We start from the raw sequence: 22,399 nt of genomic DNA on the forward strand, positions 1-22,399 counted from the left end.
ACCATTTCACTGAGAGGATGGACGGTAGCCATTGACAACGGTGATCCCCCTACAAATAGCTTGCCATAGAAAGGAGTATGAAAGATTGGATGAAGGCAACAGGAAAGTAGAGATTCAGAAGGAACTACGCATTTCCATACGCTTATCTGAAATTTCCACCAATGAATTACATAAGTATCTCTATCTTATTTTATGTTTTATTTATCTTTTAATTATCAAAACTTCATAACCATTTGAATCCGCCTGACTGAGATTTACAAGGTGACCATAGCTTGCTTCAAGCCGACAATCTCTGTAGGATCGGCCCTTTACTCACGTAAGGTTTATTACTTGGACGACCCAGTGCACTTGCTGGTTAGTTGTGCGAAGTTGTGAAAAGAAGTTGAGATTACAATTGTGCGTACCAAGTTGTTGGCGCCATTGTGTATCACAATTTCGTGCACTAAGTTTTTGGCGCCGTTGCCGGGGATTGTTCGAGTTTGGACAACTGACGTTTCATCTTGTTGCTCAAATTAGGTAATTTTCTTCTTATTTCAACCTTTATTTTGTTTTCAAAAAGTTTTCAAAAATCTTTCAAAAATTTTTCTTCTTTTTCGGTTTTCCAAACTAATTTTCAAAAAATCCAAAAAAATTATAAAATCATAAAAACAAAAATAATTTTGTGTTTCTTGTTTAAGTCTAGTGTCAATTTTTAAGTTTGGTGTCAATTGCATGTTTTAATTTTTCTAAAAATTTTTGAAAACTCATCCATTGCATTCTTCATCTTCAAGTTATTCTTGATAAGTCTTCTTGTTTGATCTTCATATTTTCTTATTTTGTGTCTGTTGTTTTTCATATGCATTTTTGAATTCATAGTGTTTAAACATGAAAAATCTCTAAGTTTGGTGTCTTGCATATTTTTCTTTTCTTGAAAATTTTTCAAAAATAAGTTCTTGATGTTCATCATAATCTTCAAAGTGTTCTTGGTGTTCATCTTGACATTCATAGTGTTCTTACATGCATCATTGGGTTTGGTCCAAAATTTTCATGTTGTGAGTCATTTTTGTGTTTTTCTCTCTTATCATTAAAAATTCAAAAAATAAAAAAAAAATATCTTTTCCTTATTTCTCTCATAAATTTCGAAATCTTTGGGTTGACTGAGTTAAATTTTTTTAAAATAAGTTGTTTCTTGTTATTCAAGTCAAGATTTCAATTTCAAAATTTTATCTTTTCAAAAACTTTTTCAAAAATCAAATCTTTTTCATTTTTTTCATGTTTTTCGAAAAAATTTTAAAATTAATTTTCAACATCTTTTTCTTATCTTCATTTCATAATTTTCGAAAATTATACTAATAATTAATAATTTGATTCAAAAATTTCAAGTTTGTTACTTTCTTGGTAAGAAAGATTCAAATTTTAAATTTTAGAATCATATCTTTTGATTTCTTATGAGTGAGGTCATTAATTCTGATTTTAAAAAAATCAAATCTTTTTCAAAACAAATTTCAATCATATCTTTTCAATCATATCTTTTTTTCAAATCATATCTTTTTCAAAAATTTGATTTCAAAAATCTTTTCTAACTTCCTATCTTTTCAAAATTGATTTTCAAATCTTTTTCAATTAACTAATTGACTTTTTTTTACTATTTCTTATCCTTTTCAAAACCACCTAACTACTTTTCTCTCTCTAATTTTCGAAAATTACCTTCCTCTTTTTCAAAATTCTTTCTAATTAACTAACTGTTTTAAACTTTAATTTTATTCTTTTTTTATAAATTTGAATTTTAACTTTAAATTAAAATAAAAACAAAAATATTTTCCTTTTCTTCTTAATTATTTTCGAAAACTCTTCTCTCTCATCTTCTTCTATTTATTTATTTAAATTACTAACACTTCTCTTCTACTCATAATTCGAACCCTCTCTCCCTCTCTGTGTTCGAATTTTTCTCTTATCCTTCTTCTATTCTTATTCTTCTATTTACATAAAGGAATCCCTATACTGTGACATAGAGGATTCCTCTTCTTTTCTGTTCTCTTCTTTTTCATATGAGCAGGAGCAAGGAAAAGGACATTCTTGTTGAAGCAGATCCTGAACCTGAAAGGACTCTGAAGAATAAGCTAAGAGAAGCTAAGGCATAACAATCCAGAGAAAACCTTACAGAGAATCTCGAAAAAGAAGAAGACATGGCCGAACCTAACAACAATGCAAGGAAGATGCTTGGTGACTTTACTGCACCAAATTCTAACTTACATGGAAGAAGCATCTCAATCCCTGTCATTGGAGCAAACAATTTTGAGCTAAAGCCTCAATTAGTTTCTCTGATGCAACAGAATTCTAAGTTTCATGGACTTCCATAAGAATATCCTTTTCAGTTCTTAACTAAATTCTTGCAGATCTGTGATACTGTTAAGATCAATGGGGTTGATCCCGAGGTCTACAGGTTTATGTTTTTTTCTTTTGCTGTAAGAGACAGAGCTAGAACATGGTTGGACTCTCAACCCAGAGATAGCCTGAACTCTTGGGATAAGCTGGTCACGGCTTTCTTAGCCAAGTTCTTTCCTCCTCAAAATCTGAGCAAGCTTAGAGTGGATGTTCAAACCTTCAAGCAAAAAGAAGGTGAATCCCTCTATGAAGCTTGGGAAAGATACAAGCAACTGACCAAAAAGTGTCCTTCTGACATGCTTTCAGAATGGACCATCCTAGATATATTCTATGATGGTCTGTCTGAATTATCTAAGATGTCATTGGACCATTCTGCAGGTGGATCCGTTCACCAAAAGAAAATGCCTGCAGAAGCTCAGGAACTCATTGACATGGTTGCAAATAACCAGTTCATGTACACTTCTGAAAGGAATCCTGTGAGTAATGGGACGCCTCAAAGGAAGGGAGTTCTTGAAATTGATGCTTTGAATACCATATTGGCTCAGAACAAAATGTTGACTCAACAAGTCAATTTTATTTCTCAGAGTATGAATGGATTGTAAAATGCATCCAACAGTACTAAAGAAGCATCTTCTGAAGAAGAAGCTTATGATCCTGAGAACCCTGCAATGGCAGAGGTGAATTACATGGGTGAAGCCTATGGAAACACCTATAATCCCTCATGGAGAAATCATCAAAATTTCTCATGGAAGGATCAACAAAAGCCTCAACAAGGCTTTAATAATGGTGGAAGAAACAGGTTTAGTAATAGCAAGCCTTTTCCATCATCCTCTCAGTAACAGACAGAGAATTCTGAGCAGAGTCCCTCTAGCTTAGCAAACATAGTCTCTGATCTATCTAAGGCCACTCTAAGTTTCATGAATGAAATAAGATCCTCCATTAGAAATTTGGAGGCACAAGTGGGCCAGTTGAGTAAAAGAGTCACCAAAACTCCTCCTAGTACTCTCCCAAGCAATACAGAAGAGAATCCAAAAAGAGAGTGCAAGGCCATAACCTTACTTGGTGTGGCCGAACCTAGAGAGGAGGAGGAGGACGTGAATCCCAGTGAGGAAGACCTCATGGGACGTCCTCTAGACAAAACGGAGTTCCCAATCGAGGAACCTAAGAAATCTGAGGCTCATCTAGAGACCATAGAGATTCCATTGAACCTACTTCTGCCATTCATGAGCTCTGATGAGTATTCCTCCTATGAAGAGGATGAAGATATTACTGAAGAGCAAGTTGCTAAGTACCTTGGAGTAATCGTGAAGCTGAATGCAAAGTTATTTGCTAATGAGACTTGTGTGGATGAACCCCCTTGCTCACCAATGAATTGAATGACTTAGTTAGGCAGACATTACTTCATAAGAAATAGGATCCTGGTAAATTCTTAATTCCTTGTACCATAGGTACCATGACCTTTGAGAAGGCTTTGTGTGACCTGGGGTCAGGCATAAACTTAATGCCACTCTCTATAATGGAGAAACTAGGAATCTTTGAGGTACAAGCTGCCAAATTCTCATTAGAGATGGCAAACAAATCCATGAAAAAGGCTTATGGACAGGTAGAGGACGTGCTAGTAAAGGTCAAAGGCCTTTACATCCCTGCTGATTTCATAATCCTAGACACTGAGAAAGATGAGGATGAATCCATCATCCTTGGCAGACCTTTCCTAGCCACAGCAAAAGCTGTGATTGATGTGGACAGAAGATAGTTGATCCTTCAATTGAATGAGGACTACCTTGTGTTTAAGACTCAAAGATCTCCCTCTGTAATCATGGAGAGGAAGCAAGGAAAGCTTCTCTCAATGTAGAGTCAAACAAAGCCCCCACAGTCAAACTCTAAGTTTGGTGTTGGGAGGCCACAACCAAACTCTAAGTTTGGTGTTGAACCCCCACATTCAAACTCTAAGTTTGATGTTAGGAAGTTCCAACAATGCTCAGAACATCTGTGAAGCTCCATGAGAGCTCACTGTCAAGCTATTGACATTAAAGAAGCGCTTATTGGGAGGCAACCCAAATTTTATTTATCTATGTTATTTCATTTTTTTAGGTTGATGATCATGTGGAGTCACAAAAATAACTGCAAAAATCAAAGAAAAATAAAAAACAGCATTAAAAATAGCACACCCTGGAGGAGAGACTTATTGGCGTTTAAACGCCAGTAAGGGTAGCAGAATGGGCGTTCACCATTCTTGGCGTTAAACGCCAGAAACAAGCACCAGACTGGCGTTAAACGCCAGAAACAGGCTACAATCTGGTGTTAAACGCCAGAAATAGGTTGCAACCTGGCGTTTAACGCCAGGAAAGGAATAAAAGCTGGCGTTTAACGCCAGAAACAAGCAGCAATCTGGTGTTAAATGCCAGGATTGCATTGTAAGGGTGTTTACACACCTAATAGGAGCAGGGATGATAAATCATTGACCCCTCAGGATCTGTGAATCCCACAAGATCCCCACCTACCCTTCCATAATACTCTTTCCCAAATACCCCTCACCAATCACCTCAATATCTCTTCCCCAAAAATCCCACCTACCTCACTTTCAAATTCAAACACTTTTTCCTTCCAAACCCAACCCTAATGACCGAATCCTAACCCTTCCCTCACCCCTATATAAACCCCTCCTTACTCCTTCATATTCACACAACACATACACCTTTCCACCATCTTGGCCGAATTCATTTCTCCCTCTATCTCCTCCATTTTTTTCTTCTTCCCCTTCTTTCTTTCTTCTTTTGCTCGAGGACGAGCAAACCTTTTAAGTTTAGTGTGGTAAAAGCATTGCTTTTTGTTTTTTCATAACCATTTATGGCACCTAAGGCTGGAGAAACCTCTAGAAAGAGGAAAGGGAAAGCAAAAGCTTTCATCTCTGAGTCATGGGAGATGGAGAGATTCATCTCAAAGGTCCATCAAGACCACTTCTATGAAGTTGTGGCCAAGAAGAAGGTGATCCCTAAGGTCCCTTTCATGCTCAAGAAAAATGAGTATCCGGAGATCCGACATGAGATCCGAAGAAGAGGTTGGGAAGTTCTTACCAACCCTATTCAACAAGTCAGAATTTTAATGGTTCAAGAGTTCTATGCCAACGCATGGATCACTAGGAACCATGATCAAAGTATGAACCTGAATCCAAAGAATTGGCTTACAATGATTTGGGGGAAATACTTAGATTTCAGTCTGGAAAATGTAAGGTTGGCGTTCTACTTGCCAATAATGCAAAAAAACGCATGCTCCTACACTAGAAGGGTCAACTTTGATCAAAGGTTGTACCAAGTCCTCATGGACATATGTGTGGAAGGAGCTAAATGGAAAAGAAAGCTCATACATGGACCAACTAAGGGTGGAGCACCAAGAGTACTCCATCATTCTCCATGAGATTAGAAAAGATCAAAGAGCTATGAGGGAGGAGCAACAAAGGCAAGAAAGAGACATAGAGGAGCTTAGGCGTTCCATTGGTTCTTCAAGAGGAAGACGCCACCCTCACTAAGGTGGACTCATTCCTTAATCTCCTTGTCTATTTATTTTTCTGTTTTTGGTTTTTGAGCTTCATGTTGGGCTATGTTTGTGTCTTCATTACATGATCATTAGTGTCTAGTGTCTATGTCTTAAAGCTATGAATAATTCCATGAATCCTTTACATCTCTTAAATGAAAAATGTGCCTAATTACAAAAGAATAAGAAGTACTTGGATATCAAATTTTATCTTAAAATTAGTTTAATTATTTTGATGTGGTGGCAATACTTTTTGTTTTCTGAATGAATGATTGAACAGTACATATTTTTTATAGTGAAGTTTATGAATGTTAAAATTATTGGCTCTTGAAAGAATGATGAACAAAGAGAAATGTTATTGATAATCTGAAAAATTATGAAATTGATTCTTGAAGCAAGAAAAAGCAGTGAATAAAAAAAGCTTGCGAAAAAAAAGTGGCAAAAAATAAAAGAAAAAGAAAAAGCAAGCAGAAAAAGCCAATAGCCCTTTAAACCAAAAGGCAAGGGTAAAAAAGTTCCAAGGGTTTGAGCATTAATGGATAGGAGGGCCCAAGGAAATAAAATCCAGGCCTAAGCGGCTAAATCAAAACTGTCCCTAACCATGTGCTTGTGTCATGAAGGTCCAAGTGAAAAGATTGAGACTGAGTGGTTAAAGTCGTGATCCAAAGCAAAAAGAGTGTGCTTAGGAACTCTGGACACCTCTAACTGGGGTCTTTAGTAAAGCTGAGTCACAATCTGAAAAAGGTTCACCCAGTTATGTGTCTGTGGCATTTATGTATCCGGTGGTAATACTGGAAAACAAAGTGCTTAGGGCCACGACCAAGACTCATAAAGTAGCTGTGTTCAAGAATCAACATACTTAACTAGGAGAATCAATAACACAATCTAAAATTCTGAGTTCTTATAGATGCCAATCATTCTGAACTTCAAAGGAAAAAGTGAGATGCCAAAACTGTTAAGAAGCAAAAAGCTACTAGCCCCGCTCATCTAATTGGGACTAAGTTTTATTGATATTGTGAGATTCATTGTATATTCTCTTCTTTTTATCCTATTTTTTTTCATTTGCTTGGGGACAAGCAACAATTTAAGTTTGGTGTTGTGATGAGTGGATAATTTATACGCTTTTTGTCATTATTTTTGCATAGTTTTTAGTATGATTTAGTTAGTTTTTAGTATATTTTTATTAGTTTTTAAGCAAAATTCACATTTCTAGACTTTACTATGAGTTTGTGTGATTTTCTGTGATTTCAGGTATTTTTTGGCTGAAATTGAGGGACTTGAGCAAAAATCTGATTCAGAGGCTGACAAAAGACTGCAGATGCTGTTGGATTCTGACCCCCCTGCACTCGAAATGAAATTTTTGGAGCTATAGAAGTCCAAATGGCGCGCTCTTAATTGCGTTGGAAAGTAGACATCCAGGACTTTCCAGCAATATATAATAGTTCATACTTTGCCCGATTTTAGACAACGCAAACTGGCGTTTAACGCCAGCTTTCTGCCCTATTCTAGCGTTAAACGCCAGAAACAAGTTACAAATTGGCGTTTAACTCCAAGGAAAACCTCTAGATGTGAAAGCTTCAATGCTCAGCCCAAGCACACACCAAGTCGGCCCGGAAGTGGATTTCTGCATCATTTACCTATTTCTGTAACTCTAGTAACTAGTTTAGTATAAATAGAACTTTTTACTATTGTATTAGGGATCTTAGATCAGTTTTATGCTATCTTAGACTTTTATGGGGGCTGGCCATTCGGCCATGCCTGAACCATTATCACTTATGTATTTTCAATAGTAGAGTTTCTACACACCATAGATTAAAGTGTGGAGATCTGCTGTTCCTCGAGTATTAATGCAAAGTACTACTATTTTCTATTCAATTCATGCTTATTCTTATTCTAAGATATTCATTCACACACAAGAACATGATGAATGTGATGATTATGTGACATTCATCACCATTCTCACTCATGAACGCGTGATTGACAACCACTTCCGTTCTACATGAAAACAAGTTTGAATGTGTATCTCTTGTATTCCTGGTCCATGCGTTTGATTGCCTCTCCTGACAACAGAGCCTTCAATTTTTTGCGATCAGAGTCTTCGTGGTATAAGCTAGAATCAATTGGCAACATTCTTGAGATTCGGAAAGTCTAAACCTTGTCTGTGGTATTCTGAGTAGGATCTGGGATGGGATGACTGTAACGAGCTTCAAACTCACGACTGTAGGGCGTGGTGACAGACGCAAAAGGATAGTAAATCCTATTCCTACACGATCGATAACTGACAGATGATTAGCCCTACGTAACCCGTAGCTGGACCATTTTCACTCAGAGGATAGACAGTAGCCATTGACAACGGTGATCTCCCTACAAACAGCTTGCCATAGAAAGGAGTATGAAGGATTGGATGAAGGCAATAGAAAAGCAGAGATTCAGAAGGAACTACGCATCTCCATATGCTTATCTAAAATTCCCACCAATAAATTACATAAGTATCTCTATCTTATTTTATGTTTTATTTATCTTTTAATTATCAAAACTTCATAACTATTTGAATCCGCCTGACTGAGATTTACAAGGTGACCATAGCTTGCTTCATGCCGAAAATCTCCATGGGATCGACCTTTACTCACGTAAGGTTTATTACTTAGACGACCCAATGCACTTGCTGGTTAGTTATGCGAAGTTGTGAAAAGGAGTTGAGATTATAATTGTGCGTACCAAGTTGTTGGCACCATTGTGTATCACAATTTCTTGCACCAGCTACCATCCATATAACTCTATCTAGTGATCATAGAGGAAGACTTGAGAGAGGTTCATGTGAGAAGCTTGTGTATATTAATGAGAAAGTAACAGAGATTGAGAGGGTTAATGTGAATACGTTCAATGAATTTTTCATAAGTGATTTGCTGAAGGACATTAGGTATATGTCCATCACTAATTTTATTAGTTAGAACCTGGTAAGGAGCTTAATAATGGGTTAAAATTGTTAAGGCTGATGTGGGCATAGTTAAAATGTATAAGACAGTTGTGAAAAAAAGTAACAAAATTGAGTTATTTACAAAGCACCCTATGAATGATGTTGTTATAGTTGAAGAAAATATAACTCCAATAAAGGTGAGATTGAAAACTTATGCAAAGAGATTCTAACTCCAAAGAAGACTCCAAGAAAAAGACATGTAATTGTTGACGATAATGATGATACTGAAATAGTGGGTCATGTACAAACTTTGAAAGAGGCAGATGGTAGAAGTGAGGCCAGAAAAAAAAAAGAGGCCCATAAAGCACGTAACCAAGTTAAAGTTGAGACCTAAAAGGAGAACAGTAATAATGCAGCGTAACAAGGACCTCAACAATCACCTCCACCAACCCATTCATCAAAACAAATGTTTCAACTTTCAACCTCCCGTAATACCTGTTCAACCAGATGAACTACCATCCAATCAATCCCAACCTTTCTAGTCTTCACAGCAGCCAATACATCTTGTTGATTCAATACTTTTAACTGTAGTTTTTGTCTCAAGATACAGTTTTTGCCTCAATAAGTCCATAGACTATAGTTGTAAGTGTCATTTCATTTGCTACGTATTTCATTTGCTGCATATTTCATTTGCTATTAAATTTTGTCCTACACCTAATATTTTGCTTCTTGTTTCAATTCCAAGAACCTCAATCAAATTTTTAACCAAACCTTCAACTACAACCTTCATTGAACCCTACAACAAATAAAAAATTTGTTAAAGGGAGAAATGTTTAGAGACCTCTTCCAAATTCTCCACCATCTATTAGGCCTCTATCTACAAATTTTTCACAAATAACTTAAAAACTGTACCCAAGGTTACACCCCAAACAATGCAAGGTGCTAGTTCTGAGACTACTACACGTTTTATGCAGTTTATGCCTACACCTGGTGTAACATCAATTGTTAGAGACAGAGGAACAATTATCAGAGATAAAGACAGGTTGGTGAGATCTGGGAGAACATCTGCATTTTGGTTATCCTCTTCTGGTGAGCCCAATAATACTGTATCAAACAGGAGCAATAGCTCAACTCCCACACCATATATGTTTAGTTGATGGAAAATATGTTATCTATGGCATTAGTTCAATCTTGTTTTGGAAAGCATTAGACTAGTGTGTTTGTTTTGTTGGTATTTTCATGTAATCAAGAGAGATAATAGACTTTTTTATTTTATTTTGGTGTAATGGTGTACTCGAGACAGATACTAAACCCTTGTATTTCTTTATAAATCTACAATGTGTCAGATGTTATATGTTGCTTTAACCTTAATATCAATATTATGGAATTAGACTATTGTGTTTCAGTTATGTTTGACAGGATTTATGAGAAATTGCTATTTTAGACCTAACCTCAATTCTTACAATACCTATTTTGTCGGATATGTCAATCATTCATGGTTAATTATGACAGCTGTTGAATCATTCAAGGGTACTTATGTCAAATAACATAATAATCACCCCATTGAAAATAATATTAGTTCAAATTTCTTATCATTCAAAGAACAGAAAACAATAGTCATAAACAATAAGGATCTCCAAATACATCAATCTTATATTTTGATAACTAAATACAAGTTACAAGATAAACAAATCAAAACCCCCGAGGCCATGGTTACAAGCAACATTCTGGTTGTTCTTGTTGGGAATAAGGAGTATGACCACAATCCAATCAATCATGTGTCAAATAATTTGTTATTATTATTATATTAAAATATTAATATAATAAGGTCCTTGATTAAATTTAGAGATTTATCATTGTGATAGTGATCATAATATTGAGAGATAAATCTTTTATAATTTAATCTAAATTGTTCTTGGTCATATGATTATTAAAAAGGACATTAATAATCCAGAAAGATCAAAATATATATAATGGTCTTCATTGAATGAAGACTAATAGATCTCATTTATTAAATTATATATATAGATGGTGCATATAGAGATATAACCATTGAACTGACTCACTTTGAGAATTCCTAATGGTTATAATTACCATATAGTTGTTAATAGGATATTCTTAAGATGAACATAGTAATAGAGTTTCCTTTGACCTGCGACTGTCATAGTAATTAACAATGTATTTATTATACTTTGATTCCGAACACCTAGTACCCTAGGGTGCTAGTTGAATGGATATTGAGTATACTTTAAATACTTGTAGAATTAATGATTAGTTAATAAGGAATCTGTTAACTCTCAGTAAATAGTTTGAGCTCTATGATTATAATGACTGAGATGAATAAAACCTTGGCCAAGGAGATTGAATGAATGAAGAAATGAGTTTCTTAAGTCATTCACAGTTCATTATAATAATAGTAACAAGTTAGAGTTTGACAATTAAACCATACTCTAAGGGTTAACCAAGAGCTGGAAAGATGGAAGGAATTATACTTTGTTCTTCTAAGGTTCTTAGTAAAAATATATTACTTTATACTATCGGGTCGTTGAGGAGTGTTGTTAGACGCCAACCTTGATTAGTAAATTTAGTACAGTCAATTTACTACCTGCTTAGTATTGAACCTATGGGGTCACACACTAACGAGTGTTCTAATCTTTGCTGTAAAATTATTTAATTATTATTTTGATTTGATCAAATAAATAAGTATATTAATTCAAATAGAATATTATTATATTTTTTGCTAGTACCAAGAATATAATAGTAGTATGATAATTGAGAATATTAAATGAGATTTGAGAATAATTAGTTATTCTATTTCTAAATTTGGATGAGATCCTTATTGATTCTGTTTTCAAATTGAGTTATGATATGATTTAAATTTGAATTGAGATTCAAATTTAAAATTAGTAACAAATCTTATACTATATATATGTATGCCAAGAGAAGAGAAATGTGACGAGAATAAGAGAGAGTAAAACACAAAGATTTATAAAGTTTAATAAATAAATAAAATCAAACAAAATATTTGATTATAAATATAACTTTTATATTAAAAAATAAAATTTAATCCAAGAATACTGGTAGAAATTCTCTAACAACCACTGAAGGATTATTAGTGTTCATAACACGCAGCGGAAGGAAAGAAAGTAATCCTTAAAGATTTATTTTGTGCTTAAACTTTATTCCAATAATAATGTATAGATCAGATCTAAATACCTTTAGATGCTTTAGTAAAAATTATTTTCTCCTTCGATGGTACGAAGGCGCTATGCGTATCCACACTGAGATTAACATTTGCTGTCAACTCCTTGACCAATGGACATCTGATCTAAATTGAGAAACCTCTTGCAATACTTTGCACACCATAAAATTCTTCTCCAAGAACCAGGCTCACATACATTTATGTGTGTAGAGGTAAAGGAATAAAATTCTTGTATTTTACTCTCTCTTATTCTCATCACATTTCTCTACTCTTGGCATACATATATATAGTATGAGATTTGTTACTGATTTTAAATTTGAATCTCAATTCAAATTTAAATCATATCATAACTCAATTTGAAAACAGAATTAATTAGGATCTCATCCAAATTTAGAAATAGAATAACTAATTATTCTCAAATCTCATTTAATATTCTCAATTATTATACTATTATTATATTCTTGGTACTAGTAAAAAATATAATAATATTCCATTTGAATTAATATAATTATTCATTTGATCAAATCAAAATAATAATTAAATAATTCTATAGCAAATATTAGAACACTTGTTAGTGTGTGACCCCATAGATTCAATACTAAGCGGGTAGTAAATTAGTCGTACTAAATTTACTAATCAAGGTTGGCGTCTAACAATACTCCTCAATGACCCGATTGTATGAAGTAATATATTTTTACTAAGAACCTTAGAAGAACAAAGTATAATTCCTTCCATTTTTCCAGCTCTTGGTTAACCCTTAGAGTATGGTTTAATTGTTAAATTCTAGCTTGTTACCATTATTATAATGAACTGTGAATGACTTAAGAAACTCATTTCTTCATTTATTTAATCCCCTTGACCAAGGTTTTATTCATCTCAGTCATTATAATCATAGAGTTCAAACTCTTTATCGAGAGTCGACGGATTTCTTATTGACTAATCATTAATTCTACAAGTATTTAAAGTATACCCAATATCCATTCAACTAGCACCCTAGGGTATTAGGTGTCCAGAATTAAAGTATAATAAATACATTGTTAACTACTATGACAGTTGTAGGTTAGAGGAAACTCTATTACTATGTTCATCTTAAAAATATCCTATTGACAAATATACGGTAATTATAACCATTAGAAATTCTCAAAGTGAGTCAGTTCAATGGTTATATCTCTATACGTACCATCTATATATATAATTTAATAAATGAGATCTATTAATCTTTATCCAATGAAGACCATTATATATATTGATCTTTCCGGATTATTAATGTCCTTTTTAATAATCCTATGACCAAGAACAATTTAGATTAAATTATAAATATTTATCTCTCAATATTATGATCACTATCACAATGATAAATCTCCAAATTTAATCAAGGACCTTATTATATTAATATTTTAATATAATAATAATAACAAATTATTTGACACATGATTGATTGAATTGTGGTCATACTCCTTATTCCCAACAATCTCCCTCTTGCACGAGAGCCAATCATAATAGATTGGATTTTGGACATACTATTATCTCAATAGTTCTAATTTCACCCTTAAGTTTTTTCATCTTCTTTGCCATCATGGAGAAGACTTCATGATTTTTTTTCCAATTGCAGTACTTGTCAACCCATCTTCATGTCTCGCATAAGAATGTTTCATACTTCTTTTGACTAACGATCTTGTCAAACCTTCCAACCTTCTTCAATTTTATCCACCCACACAAAATATTTGCAGTCTCTTATCTAAAGAATCAAAACACTCACCCAACTATCAATTAAAATTCAAAAAAAGGTAACCTTTACAAAAAAAAACTTCACAAAAAAAAAAAATAGCCATTACCTTCCATAGAGGATATCGGATGTACCATCTATTTGGATTTGTTATTGTGCCAAATTCCATCAACGCAATCTTCAACCCACAGAAGCATCTTCTATCAAGCTTTTTTTTCTTCTTCTTCTTTAAACTCGAAGTGTTGCTGTAGCTTACATTACTTGTAGCAAAATTAAATATGCATAAAGACATCTCTAAGGATTAGAGGATTTTTCTTTATCAATGTTCATATTTAAAGTACAAATAAAAATGAATGGTTTTAATTTCTGAAGTAAGATAAAAATTGAAAAAGAAAGGCATGCTAGGGTTGTACTAAATGGCTCTAAACAGTAACATGTCTACGCTGGAATACACATAAATAAGTTTGGAGGGATTTTGTTACCACGTAGGTTTGGATACTAACAGACCAAGTGCATAACTAATGTTCGGGTATTTCTACCACACGGAGGTCATCTTCCATGGTTACAAGGTGAGTTTTTTTCTTCATGGGTACATTTTGTCAATGTTTACATCTTTTATGAGTACAAATGGTAATTTTTCTTTATTTCTTTTAATATTATGGTAGTTTTTTTAATTTATTAAATTAAATCAATTATACTAATTATGTGTATTAATTAATTGATTAGTCATTAGAATAATAAATTTATGAATAAAATAAATAGCTAAGAAATATTTAACTAATAATTAAACTAAATCAAATTATATGTATTGAGCCAAATTCAAATCATACAAATTACGAAATAAACTGAAATAAGATGATTTTTTACATATTCAAATTAAATTCAATCAATACAAATTAATTTTGTTAGATAATTATAATTTTTTGGTCTTTTTTATATAGATGGCCAAACAAAATGATAAGAATGATCATTTTTATCGCTCTTACTATTTAAGTTCTTTTTTTTTGTCTTTATGTATAATTTTTTTAATGTAAAAATGAACTCAAAATGAAAAGGTATGGTTGTGTATTTCATTGAAAGGCTTAAGCATGAGTTTGGCCATTGGCATATTCGTAGATAAAGTATAGAGTAGATAAAAAGATGGCTAATAAAAAAATAAATTGTTAAAACTTTCTCAATACTAACAACCTTAGTATATGATAAGTGTTTTATAACTTTTTTGGATTTGATAGTTTCTTTATTATTATATATTGTTATGTTTAATTTGTGTTAAAGAAGTTTAGGACGATTATCTTATCGTATTAGTATAAGAGGTGTGGGTGTTATATTTTTGTATGCTCTTAAACTTCATATTCCTAATAAGTATTTATGACGGAGTAATTATAAAAAAAGGTTTAATATCTATCTTATATTTTATTTAAAGTATAATATTGAGTAAAAAATTTTTTTGCTTTTTTTAATAAATAATGCAATTTTTTTATAAAAATAATATTTTAGGTTTAAATAATTTTGAGATTAAATTATTCCATATTTGATGATAAATATTTTGGTATTAGATCTGCTATAAAAAAATTTATAGGAATGTTATATTGTATTATACAATTTAGTTATATTTTTTTAATCTTTAATCTAGATTATTTAGATTGGCATGCTTTTAAAAAGTGTTATTCATTTTTTTAATTATTAAATTTTATTTTTTATTGATTGCTATTTTTTTTGGTATACTTAGTTGTCATTAATTTATATCAATTACAATTTATGACTGGAAAAAAATAGATACGTGTCTAGCTAAAAAACTGAACAAAAAATATATTTTTCTTTTAATAAAAAATATATGTCGCTTTATTTTTTGCATGGTATCTTATATTTTTACCATAATTAAAAATTTTACAAATACAATAAATTAACTATGATATTATTATTAAATATAAATTATTAAAGAATATATAATACTTAGTTAATTATCATAATCACATTTAAAGGTTCTAAGCTATTTTTATATAATAAAAGTGATATGTTTCAAAAAATATTTCTGTATCATTTACTAATGAATATATTTGATATTTATCATAATTTTTATTTTTAATAAAAAATGACATCATAAAATAATGCATTTTAAAGATGTACAAATATAATTTTTATTAAAAAATATTTACAAAATAGCAAATACTATTTTATTTTAATTTTATCCTTAACATTTTATTTTATTTTATTTTTGACATTTTAATAAGTTTTAGTTATACCACTAGGATCAACAACATTAATTATAACTAATCAATTATATTATTTGATTTGAACAAAAAATATTAAATTATTTAATAAATAATAAATAAAAAAATAAAATAAATAAATTTAATTTAAATTATTCTCTTATTATTTTGTATATATATGAATCAGAATGTACTTAATATATTTTGGTTAGTAGTTCTTGAAGGAGTTATTATTTTATTTTCTAATATTTTAAATTTTTTATAGGGCAAAGTATATTTTTTTATTCTTGAAATTTGTTAAAAATTTTAAAAATATCCCTTAAGTTTTATTTTGTTTCAATTTTGTTCTAAAAGTTTTCGATTTTTATCAAATATATCTTTGACGGCTAATTTTTCAAAATATATAGGATAAATTTAGCAACAATTTCACAAGAACAAGCTTCAATACAAGCAAATCAAATATAGATGTCATGCATTATTGTTGGATTAGTCCTAAACCTTCTGAAAATTTAACTATCAGGAGTATATTTAATGCAAATAAAAAACTTCAAAAATAAAATTGAAATAAAATAAAATTTAGAGGTATTTTTAAAATTTTTGACAAACTTCAGAGACAAAAACTATACGTTACCCTTTTCTATAATATTTTCATAGACTCGATTAATAAGTTTTTCTTCATAATATTTTTCTTAAAATTTTTTTAGTAAAAACATATCTTGATTTTTGTATTTCATCTTTTATATTTATTTATTATACTAAACTTTTTTACAGTATATTTTTTATCGACTACACGTATTGTCTTTTCTATCTTCCTACTTCTTTTAATTATTTTTTTATCTTATTTTCAATTGTTTATTTTATTTTTACTCATTATATATTTATTATATTTCACTTTATCTTAATCTCAATTTTATAGTTATCTTTGAGTTATATAAAATTAAATAGTTTCTTTCAAAATATACTTAAATATATTATCCATTATATACAATTATTAGGATAAACCAAAAAATATAAATTGAATATATAATTTAATTTTAATTTAAATTAAAATCAAATGAATTATCAAAAAAATATCAACCAATTTTGTTTTAATTTCTCTATAATTTTATTTAAAGATAAAAGTCTCTCTACAATCACTAACATCGTTGATAAAAAATATATACGAATCTCTATAAAATAATATATATATATATATATATATATATATATATATATATATATAAAAGATAAATAACATATATGTAATTCTAAAGTTATTAATTATAAACTATGGACAAATTTTTAAAAGAAAATCTTATGGATCAACATGTAATTTTTAATTTTTTCCTAAAGTTTTTCAAACTTATCAACACTTAAGTTGTCTATACATCACTTCTCAAAGTATTATGATGTCACAAGTTATAATATTAATATGTGACATTAGTTATTGTTATATATATATATATATATATATATATATGAAAAATGTGACTCATTTAGTATTTATTCATTTATCTTCGATTAGTATTGTTATAACAAGTATGCATGTGATTTTATGAGAATGATATAACTTATAGACTTTAGTTATTTAAAAATTTACTGAGTGACTGAAATAGCTCTACATCACGATCTAACGAATGTTAACAATAGAGATAATAAAAAAATCAGCCGAAATGGGTATTCGCAGGAATTTCTCGCAATTTTGGGTTAGATCCGTAAAATTTCCGCGGCTTGCCCACATGAAAATGGATGGGAACGAAGACATAGTTATTCACCACATATGAGTATGATCCATTAAATCCACGCGAATATAAAATTACTAATTTATTCTAATATATATATATATATATATATATATATATATATATATTTCTTAAATTTAGTAATCCTAATTTTAGTTTGGGTCATTCCTTTTTCTTCCAAACTTTCTCTCTCTCTGAATGTCTCACTTTCTTTACCTCTTAAGTCCATCAGTATATTGCTTAGTATCGCCCGAAAAAATTATGTTATGTTATTATGTTGGAATATATTTTTATATTTTTTTAAATGGTATTTTTTATAATGAATATGTTATGAATTGTGTTGATTATATTGAATTGATTATTTTATGATTATTATATTATGTTTTTTTAGTTTTTCAAAAATTTTGAAAGAATATCCGTAGATATCCGAAAAGATCTGCGCTCCTTGAGAGGATAATTGTGAAAATGGAAAGGAGATGGGGACATTTTTTTTGTGTTGGGGACATTTTTTTAAATAAGAGTGAGGGACGAGAAAAGGTCCGTCACGCTCTCTTGAGTACCTATTACCATACCTAACTTGTAACAGAGATTTAATTTGTGCTGTTTTGAGAGGTGACACGTAGACTTCATCTGTATTGGGTCTTAAGTTAATGAATTTAAGTCGAATTTGAGACTCTAACAATGGACCTAGGTTGATCTTGCTTACTTTGAGGTCTTAATGAACCTAAATATATTTTGGATTAATATTTTAAGTAATTTTTGTAACAAATACTATACTATTAAATATTATAACATTTAGTATATGTAAAATTTGGATATATTTATAAGAGATTTTTTAATTCAAATTAAAAAAATAATTATCATTTTTTAGTTTTAAATATTATTTACTACTGTAATGAAAAAATAAAAATAATAATAATCACTCAGATAATTAAAATAGATAATCCTAATATATATATATATGATACTACATATATCAATGATTATTATATATGATAAATATTTTTTTAATGACAATTTATATGATTTATTGCATAATTTTTTTAATATTTAATAAATTTAAGATACAAGATGTTATATATATTATTTAACATACAAAATAAGTAATTTAAGTCATCATATAGGTCAATAAGTATAATAATACAAATATATACTTATTTATTAATATTAAAAAATATATAAATAGTATAAACTGATATTTATTTTAGTAGAAAAATAATAATAAAGGTTATTAATTAAGTTAATTACATAATAATAAATTATGAATAATTTTTTAAATAATAATAAAAAATAAAATCACTATTTTCACATACTACAAAGTTTATAAAAAAATTAGAAGATAAATCAACCCACAATAAATTATACATTAGTCCTATCAAAAAAATAAATAATTAATACGTTAGATATTATTATTTATGTACTAATATAATATAATATAATATATTATCAATTATTAAGTTATAATTAATTTTTAAATAAATTTTTAGTAATTAAAATTTAAATTATTAAAATCATTAAATGTTGAATATTTTGTACCTAACTAATTTTATTTTTGTTATTGAAATTAAAAAAAGATGAGTTGTTAGTTGTTAATCAATTTTGAATTCAAATTTAAATTTGAATAAGAAAATAAAAAAATTATTTTAAATTTTATCTTACTGACTAGAATTAATTTCCAAATATAAAATTACTTTGTATATCATATTATAGGATAGTGTGATCACTTCCTTTTTTTAATAACAAATATTGTTAAATAAAATGGTATAAAAAATTGAAAGAAAATATATTTACCAATAGAGAGAATACTAATTTATTTTTCAATAAAATGAATTATATATTTGTAAACCCTGCTAAAATCGGTAAATAATTAGTCAATGGGTTAAATTTTAATTAGAAAAATAAAAAATATAAAAATAATATCAAAGTAGAATAGAGCTCTTCAAAACAAAAATTTTGATACCAATTTTAAAAAATTTGGCCCAAAATTAGACCGGATAGACCGAATCGGTTGAACCGGATCCAAAACCGGGTCCGTGGGTCCAACCGGACCCATAATTAAAAGAGGACATAATCATCTTCTTCCCCATTCAGGATCAAAAATGCTGAACAGCGTAAGGAAGGAAGAGAACTTCCCTAACCCTCATCAATTCTTCTTTCCACCATAACTTTCTTGTTCGAGCTCCGATCGCCGCACCGTTCGCAGCCACGCGTCCAGCGCGTCGAGCTCTACATTTTTGTCAGATCAATTTTACCGGTAAGCTTCAATTCTATCTCAGATTTTATACCCCCTTTGCTATTCTTGAAATTGAACCCTTGTGATGAAATCTTGCCCAATTCGGTGTTCTAGGTTCGATTTAGCTTGCGGAGTTTACTGGGTTTGAGTTGCTATGCGTATGGGTACGGTAAGGATCACCTAAACCCTAATCCAATTTTGATTTCATTATGTAAAATCTGAATTTGGAATATATATGTGAATTAGGTGTGAATTAAGTTTATACATAAGCATTGGAATTGAAAAGTAAGCATTTGGAAGCTTGGTGGTGATTGAAGTTAAGCTTGTGGCTGGTTTCTCTAAGCTTGAGGGACTGTGTTGTGACTTGGGGGCTGCCTTGGACTAAATATAGTGATCGGCCAAGGTATAGTTTAGGTTTCGCGCGTTTAACATATAAGGTTTTGTGAGAACTTAGGTTAGGGAACCATAGGTTAAGTTGAATGGTTAGATGCATTAAATGATTAGCTTTGTAATTATGTTGGATAAATTGATGATGGGACTTGTGTTGGAATTAATGAGCATGAGATATTGATGTTAATGAATATATGTTTTTGGAATTATTAATGATGGGTTGATGATATTATTGATATATGTTAATGAAATTTTGTGGTTATGGCTTGTTGATTGGTTGAAGGTGATTTATGGGTGGTTATTAATGAATAGAGGAAAAAAGTTAATGAATTTTAAAATGGTAACTTGTGGTTGGAAGGGTGGATTTTTGGAATAATGCATGAGTTGGTGTGAGTATTAATGTGTTAGTAGTTAGTATTAATGAAATGAGGCTTGATATATTATAAATGTGCAGGTTTTGTGGGTAAGGAATGTGAACTTGATAAAAAGTGGGGTTTGGTGTATTTTGGTAAAAAGTGAATTTTGATGAACTTTGGTAGTCTATAACTTGCTCCACAAATTTTGGATGAAGATGAAGTTTGTTTCAAATTAAAGAAGGTTTTAAAAGCTTGAAAACGATATAAGGTTTGCGGAAAACTTGTAGCACCCTCACTATCAGAAGTCACGTTTCCGGCTGCGCTACTCTGATTACAAGAAGTATTACGACTACTTTACATACTAAATATTAAAATAAGAGCCTGTGACTCAACACTGTATCGCTAATTTCTTTGAAAATTGGAAATAAATACTTTCTTAAGAAAAATACAAGCAGGCATAGATTCACATACAAAACTCCTTACATAATATCTCATAAAATGATATACATATAAAACATACAACTCCTATCCCTTTTACAAACTTGTCTAATTAACACAACAACATATAAACGAAACGCAGTAAAACTCTTCTTAATGCCTCTTCATCCGGTTCCTGAAAAGGTAAAGCTGTAGGGGGGTGAGAACCTAACCACACGGTCTCACCACGGAGTTTTAAAGTTGTCATAAGAAGATATTTAATAAGAAAATTGTTTCCAAACTCAGTGATTATCATCGCCTTATGAATCTTTTAAAAACCAATAGGTAATTGTTCAAAACCTTTTCAAAGAAACGATGTTTAATCTTTCAGAAATCTGAAACCTTTCCTTTCTTAAAAGAAAATCTCAATCAGAAAACCAACCACGCAATCAACAACACAATCATTAATTCAGCACCAAAGTTCATTCTCAAATGTAGCACGCCAGGACAAACACAGGCAAGACAGACAAGGAAAACACAAGTAGGTAGCAGTTACAGCAAATAGATCAAGTAGCAGTTAAGAACAGTTTAGCAATTAGGCAAACCCAAACAAGTTCAAACCCACATAAAGCATACAAATGCATATGATGCATGCATGTCCTATGGCTGATGAGGTTCATCTGTCGGTTATCTAGCCAACCCGACAAGTCTGAATTGTCCTTAGATTGTCCCCCGACGTGCATCCCCAAGAGTCTATGCAGAGCTTTTTCTCAAATAATCAATATTGCTCAATGGGGGTAACATTCTCGGAAATTTATATAGTGTCCGGTCACACTTACGTCGTAGGGTCAATAGAGTATCGAGTTTTCAACCTGGTACACGTTGTGGCAAGCCATGGTACTTTATCCAGGGAACCTCGTATCTCAGATAATTCAAAGATCATAATCCATGTGAATAATTCAAAGTTCATGCCTCAACATTCTCAACATTATCAACATCATAATCATTCATCAATCCAAATATCATTTCCAAATTCATTCAAAAATCATATTTCAAAGAAAATTCTCATCATCCTTCTTTCCATTCCATCCATTAACAATCCCAATTCAAAACATTATTCTTTCTCTGATAAATAAATCAATCTTAAAACATATAATGTTTAAGAACAAAACTTTTTAATTAATTACTTCAAATAAAACTTCCAATTTTATAAAATTTCGGCAGCATCTTGACGATTGGATTTTTGACGGTTTAGAATTTCTCAAATAAAATCTCGTCGAAGTATAGTTTCTAAACCAAGCAATAATCCTTTCATACAAAAAGTTGTTTGTC

General features: G+C 30.6%; 1 long non-coding RNA gene across 1 annotated transcript; it reads left to right on the forward strand.

The window, feature by feature from the left end:
- Nucleotides 1–19,760: 19,760 nt before the first annotated feature.
- Nucleotides 19,761–20,556, forward strand: LOC112771046 (uncharacterized). Its single transcript, XR_003186902.3, has 3 exons — nucleotides 19,761–19,925; nucleotides 20,019–20,073; nucleotides 20,151–20,556. It is a non-coding gene; the product is annotated as an uncharacterized lncRNA (long non-coding RNA).
- The last annotated feature ends 1,843 nt before the right edge of the window (nucleotides 20,557–22,399 follow it).

The sequence above is a fragment of the Arachis hypogaea genome, chromosome 3 (assembly GCF_003086295.3).
Source record: "Arachis hypogaea cultivar Tifrunner chromosome 3, arahy.Tifrunner.gnm2.J5K5, whole genome shotgun sequence".
NCBI classification, from domain to species: Eukaryota; Viridiplantae; Streptophyta; class Magnoliopsida; order Fabales; family Fabaceae; genus Arachis; species Arachis hypogaea.